Source organism: Phodopus roborovskii, unplaced genomic scaffold (assembly GCF_943737965.1).
Source record: "Phodopus roborovskii unplaced genomic scaffold, PHOROB, whole genome shotgun sequence".
NCBI lineage: Eukaryota > Metazoa > Chordata > Mammalia > Rodentia > Cricetidae > Phodopus > Phodopus roborovskii.
The window spans coordinates 4,592,252-4,599,377 of NW_026126525.1; positions in this window are offsets into that span (position 1 = coordinate 4,592,252).

Consider the following 7,126-nt stretch of genomic DNA (forward strand, 5'->3'; position numbering starts at 1 on the left):
TAATACAGCCTTGCCAATACCTTGATCTCCTATCTCCAGAGTCTAAAAACCTTCTGTTCAGACTGTTCAGCCTGGGCTATTTTCTGAAAACAGAACTGGTACCCTGATGGTGTTCTTCACTGGGAACCAGGAAAGCAGAAGAGAGTCGAGAAATATTTTTGTTGTTTTTGAAATGAAGAGTCCCAGAAGTTGTTCTCTGAAAGCACATGAAGTCCCAAACAGGACAGACAAGCATTGATCCACATCTAGTACACTGCAGGACTTGACATAATAAAAAGGGCAGCTACATGTTTAAGAAGAGGAAATTTAAATCATCCCCAGAGCCACATCAATTACTATACCTTAAAGCAACAATACTTGCCAGAGGACAATTCAAAACACTAGGGGAATGTGTTAACTTCATTTATTTACACAGAAGAGTAAAACAGAACTACTTCCCCTCAGTAGGTGATGTGTACATTTTATAAATGGTGTAATAACTTTCCAGTGACATTTACAGAAGCACCATTAGCTCTAAATTATCATCCTGAATTCTATTTCACGTTCTTGGCAATGCACTCTATACCAACTAGTTCATTTTACACTTGCCCTGGATTTGGGTTGGGAAATATTTCTTCCATTCCCAATACTAAAATTACCTTCTAGGATTAGAATTTTTGTTAGATATTTTAGTTCATCATTAGATTTCCTGAATTTAGCTTTTTTGCGTGAAAGAGACTCCTAGAGTTAAACCAGGAAAAAAAATATATATCCAGTATTCTAAGAAAACAAAACATTACATTTACAGTAAATTTATTCTTCATTTCTTTCTTCAAATTTTGTAATTAGTAGTTAGTAAAAGGAATATCCAGCCTCATTTTTATTTTTGTTTAAACTTCTAGGACATACAAAAGAACTATCCAATACCAGCTGAAGTCAGACCTTAAAGAGTTACAGAGGCCTTCTATCATATTATGAAAGAAATGACCTATTTATACAGACAAAAAACAACTGCCTAGCAGAGCTGACCCTCTCAAGGACAATCATGTGATCTCATGAAGAATGAAAACAATTTTTTCTAACAAACTGTCTTTACTGTTTAAAGATAACTCTTTGTCTTTTCCTGCAAGTGTGTATAGGGCTATGACTTTGGCCAAAAGTTAAGAAATTTCTGAGACAGCATAAAATAAACTTTCAAAAAGGTAACCTTTAATCGTGTGCTAAAAATATATTCCAGGGAATGCTTTTTGTCACTATTCCAGAGTCCACATTTCTCCATAATTGTCACAGATTGAATGTGTCCTCCCCAAATCCACACATGAAATCCCTACCCCTAATGCAATGGTATTGGGAGCTGAGGTACTGAGGAGACAATTAGGTTTAGATGACATGAGAAAAGCTCACTCATAAGCTTAATCCCTTCCTCTCCCCTCCATTCTGTGTCCCCCCCCCCATCTCTCACACACACTGAGGAAAGCCCACCTGAGTATTCAGCTGAAAGTCCCCTGCTTGGGACACAAGAAAAGGACCTCACCACACTTCAACAATGCTAGTGCCCCATTTCAGTCCTCAAGGCTCCAGAACTACAGTAAATTAACATATTATTTTAAAACAATCTATTTTTTTAATCATACTACTGTGTACTAGGTGATACGAACCTTTAGAGCCCCTAATGTCTATCTAGTACAAAGATGATACACAACTTAATTATTGCACATAGTCTTATAGTGACTCAAAATTTGGTGAAGAGTTTGATTTCTGCATTTAACTCACGGGCTGGAAATGTTGATTAGAACCCAAATAATTCAATAAACATTTATGAGAAAGCAAAAGGTAAGCAAGCTCTGAGCAGATGTGTCTTGGTTTGCTGAAGATCAATGAAGACACATGACTGCAACTTGAATCATGCTAATTCAAGTCAAACCAGTTGCATGTTCCATAAATCACATACAAGCATAAGCATGCCATCAAGTGCAACAGAACTTCCCGCTCAGGGGAAGGGGACCCCTGCAGATGGGCACAGGTGCTGGTGTGTCCCCAAAATATTTTTATTCCATTTATCCTAACTTTTTAGCTACCTAGACTTCTCACTCAAATACTCATTTGTCATACTTACATTTGAATGGCTTAGTTCCCAGAACTGAGTGGCACAATTGCCTGTATTTTATTATTCACAAGTCAAATTATCTAACTGGGAAGGAAGAACATGAAGCCCAAAACCAAGGCTGACTTATTTTTTAATTTGATTTTAAATCAAAGTCAAAATGTACACCACACTCTTTGTTTATAACATTTTAAAGCCATTAGATTGGCCTATTTGTCTTAAAACGGGAATGAATGGCTCTTAGTTGCACAGGAGAAAATTTCATTCACTTATATGAGACATTTTTCTTCATAATTAATCAATATTTTGAACATACGCAATTGGGAAACAAATTCACATCCATATAAAATTGAATACAAAGTGCATGATTAGGTCCACAATGAAAGAATTCAGAATAGTAGAAGGTCAGTTCTGTTCCACAGTGGTTCCTACTTTGTTAATTAAATATTTACAGAGTTCCTAATTTATCCAAACATTCCATTGATGACAAGTTATAACATCATGGTTACATTTCAATTAAAAGTACCAAAATACTTGCAAAGTCACTTTGGGAAAGAAAAAAACTGTCAAAGCTAAAATCACCATGAATTTAATCTGATAAACTTCATGGTCAATCATAAAACAGAACAGAGGTAGTGGTGTATACGTGCAGGGTGCTCCACTGTAGCAACGAATGGTCCGTTGCCACTAAGCTTTCCAAATGCGAGGGTGTGTTAACTCGTTATTTTCTTATTATAAGATATACACCAGAGATTATGCTGTGATACTGAGGTGAGGCACTTGGCACTTTCTCTTAGCCCAAGAGGAGTTTCTCAACTTTCAAAATGTTGGGAAATCATCAGATCTAAGATGAAAACTGCAAGGAGGATCTGTATCTCTCCCATTAGGACAGTTATGATGAAAAATTTAAAAGCAAAAAGCCACCAAAAATAACCAGTGATTTTGAAAATGTGCAGAAATTGGAGCCTTTAGGCATTGCTAGGGGAAATGAAAAGTAAGCAAGACGTATGAAAAATGACAAGTTACTTTTTAAAAATTAAAAACATACCCACCATGCAATCCAGGAATTTCAATTCCAGAATCAGTATGCCAAAAGGATTCTAATCAAGGACTTGAACAAGTATTACATAAACCATATTCATAAGCAAATTAGTCACAATAACCCAGAGAAAGAAGCAGAGGAGTAGACAGGTTCAGATGTGCCATATGGGCAGGCACCATTTAACCTGAAGGGTGGAAGGTAATCCGGACACATTCTGGGGCTGAACTGTAAGGCCATGCTCAGAGATTTCTCACACATGGGGGAGGGGCTTTATGTATCTAATTATAGAGACAAAGTAGAATAGTAGTGTTTGTGGGCCATAATAGAGGCATGGTAAGTCAGTGTATAGAGTATCAGGTGAGAAAAAGATAAGACAAATGTTAGAAATGAATGGAATGATGGCCACATAATGCAAATATGCTTAATGCCACAACTGTACACTTCAACATGGCAAAGTGGTAAATTGTATATTATGTTTCACCGCATGAAGTAATGAAAAGGAATTTTCATTGAAACATTTAACACCAGAAGCATAGCTGCAACACTCTTAGGATTTAAGTCATGGATATTCACAAATGATGCCACCAAGGTTACGGCTATGAACTATCATGTTTCCTACACATACACTCTGCTATAAAGTAACCCTGGGAGCTGGGAGTGGGGCTAGCTGGGGCAGCACTTACCTCACATGCAAAGACCCAGGCTTGATTCTAAGCATTACATAGTATCAAGCTCAGTAGTATACACCTACAATCCTATCATCTTAGAGGTGGAGGCAAGAGGGGAAGAGGTCCACAGTTGCCCTCTGCTACACATCAAGTCCAAGGTCAAAGTCAACTTGAGATACACAAAATCCTGTCACAGCAATTATGATGATGATCTGAAAAGCTGTTTAAAATAAAGGAGCAGCTGTCTCCCAGTGCTGTGTGAATTGGCCCTTCAAAGCTTTACCATCTGAAATACAACTTGCCCTTCATCATACACATTCTAGTAGCATCCTTTCCCAAAGTAGACCAATTTCATCTTCACTGAACAAAGATCTCTCCTTCTGAGGAGCTGCAGTGTTAGCACTCACAGCCTTTCGCTTCACTTTGATCTTGTATGATGTAAATTGGCCCAGAACTTATAGAAGGAGCTTTAACACACAGCTTTCATCTCATCCGACTCACTTTTACCATGCTCAGCTTCTAATGTCCGCAATGGTCTTACAGCTGTCTTCTGAAGGAACATTGGGCCGATGAACCTTCAACTTTGATGTTGATCCTCTTGCCTCACAATCACAAGTTATCTGTGTCATCAGTCACCCTCCTTGTCATAGATTGCACAGGCCCAGCACTTCCCACAAACAACAAGAACTATTTTTTATTCTTCACAAGTGTTTCTGTGATGCAATTCAGCCCTCAGTTAGATATATTTGTGGTGTCTACATGTTTATGTCATTTTCCCATCATTACTGTTTAGCCCGTTCTTGGGAGCCCTTAGATAGTGCAGGGTCTATAGCCCAGCTACACACATTCTATAGTCTCTATATGCCTAGAGACTAAAGATGGGAAGCATGTAAAATCTAAGGCCTTTTGGAACTCACTAGCCAAGAAACTTCCAGGAGACATGAACAAAGAGTGTGTACAAGTCCAACACCATGGCTCAGGAGATCACGTAAACAATAACGGCCTGACTACCAGGCTTAGCGGGCAAGTGCAAGAGCATAACTATACTGCTTTGGTGGTCCATCCACAAGGAGTATGTACACCAGCAGCTCTGACCAAAAGAACCAGTGGCGTAGACAAGAGTGTGTCCTCTTTCCCACCTGCTGCTCCACTCCTCGATGCTCACAGAAGTTCCAGGGATGTTGTGTGTAGATGACTCAAGCCCTGGTGTCCTGAGATTGCATGCACTGCAGTGTAAGGAAGAGCTGACTGCCAATGGCAGAGAGGCAGGTTCCCCTTCAGAGGACAGTAGCTAGATTATCTCCTCACTCTTGTGGTGGACATGGGGAAGGGAGGAACTTTATCTGGATATTCCAATCTTATCGTGTCCTCACTGACTGTTGCTTGGCAAGAGCTTTGTGAATGGGAAGTGACTCAGACGTGACATTTGCCATCCTCTTCCTAAAGATCATAGAGATAGCCAACGTGACAAACCCAGGGGCCATCCAAGTGTGGATGTTGAAAAGAAGCAGGCTATAGATGAAAACTTCCGAGGTTTGTAGTGAAACAAAAAGGGTGTGTGCACCTCACAGCACACAAAGTGTGTGTGTAAAGGGGGAGCTGAAACAATGAGTTGTCTAGACAAAAGTTAGACAAAAGTAATAGAAGTCCAAGTCCCACTGATTTATAGCAAATGGCTTACAGTGGCCTGCAAAAAATGAATGATTCTAAAGCCACAGTAAATGTCTAGCAATACTGTTTGTTGACAGAGAGCAGAACTTCATAGTTTTCTCTGGGACATAGCTCTGTCTAGATCTATGAAACTTCTAAACTGACATCAAATAAAGGATTGTGGGAACATCAATTAGCACAGAGAAGACAAGATTATTTTAAGCTACTGAAAACAGTGGGAAGATGGCAAATTTGTAGTTTCTATGCTTCTTAACCAGCTTTATTCTAGATTGCATGGCACATTTATCTTGACATCTATATTACGGTCTAGTCAGAATTTTAATCAGAGAGGAAAGCAAATGTGACTCCCATAAGGCCATGGAACAGTCTTGGAGATGTACAGGTAGCATACAGGAAACAAGGAATGTGAAGTCCTTCACAATGGCTTAAGACAACAGAATCAACTCTTTAAAACTGGTTAAAAACTAAATTGTAGTCAACAGATACTCCAGGCTGTCTCATTAATAATATAAAACCACTGATTTGATATCAAAGCAGGGTTTTCCAGAGCACCGTTAAATGCAGATTTGCCATCTGCCACACATGGTTTCTCAGCAATAGATGAGCAAGCTGAGAAAACATTGTTTTAAGGTCCTCACAGTGAGACTGTGAAAAGCAATGGGGGCCGCAGAAGGGAGAGGCTGTGAGAGGAGCAGCTCTGGCGTACAAGCTTGGAAAGAGGACAATTGTGTGCTCAAAACTAGACTTTGCTGATGTGTTTGCAGTGTCGTGTGTGTGTATGTGTGTGTGTGTGTATGCATATGTGTGTATGTGTGTATATGTATGTATATGTGTATATATGTATGTGTGTATGTATATATGTGTATATATGTATATGTATGTATTTATATATGTGTGTGCATATGCATATGTGTATGTGTGTATATGTATGTATTTAAGTGTGAGTATGTATATATGCATGTATATGTGTGTCTATGTATGCGTGTGTGTGTGTGTGTGTGAGACACATTCCTTCTTCCACTCCTTCTTTCACTTAAACAATATGTGCTTAGGTAAAATTTGTCTAATGACCAATTAATAAGTAATTCATGATTCTCAGTTTTTTTTTTTCTATTCATGGAAAATTTTGTGTTCTCTATCACTAACTCAGACTGTAGAAAAATAAGGATTTGTGGGCCAACTTTGACCTTGTGAATGAACAAATGTTCAACTATCTATGAATGTGTAGAAATAACTACTCATGTAGAATGCCCTTCTGTATGCTGTGAATATGTTTTATTGCCATTGGTTAATAAAAAAGCTAATTTGGCCAATAGCCAGGCAGAATATAGCTAAGCGGAAAATCCAAACAGAGATACAAGGAGAAAGAAGGCAGAGTCAGAGAGATGCCAGCAGCCAACAGAGTCGCAAGATATGAACTCATAAGCCACAGGCCTCATGATAATAGATGGATTAATAGAAATGGGTTAATTTAAGTTGTAAGAGCTAGTTAGTAAAAGCCTGAACCATAGGCCAGATATTTATAATTAACATAGGAAACTGGCAGACAGAAGAGAAACTTCCAGCCACAGACCACTGGACAATCACATTTTTTAAATTATTCCATTTTTAAAGATGTGTTTTTATTATTCTAATTGTGTGTGCTTGTGTGTACACTCATGT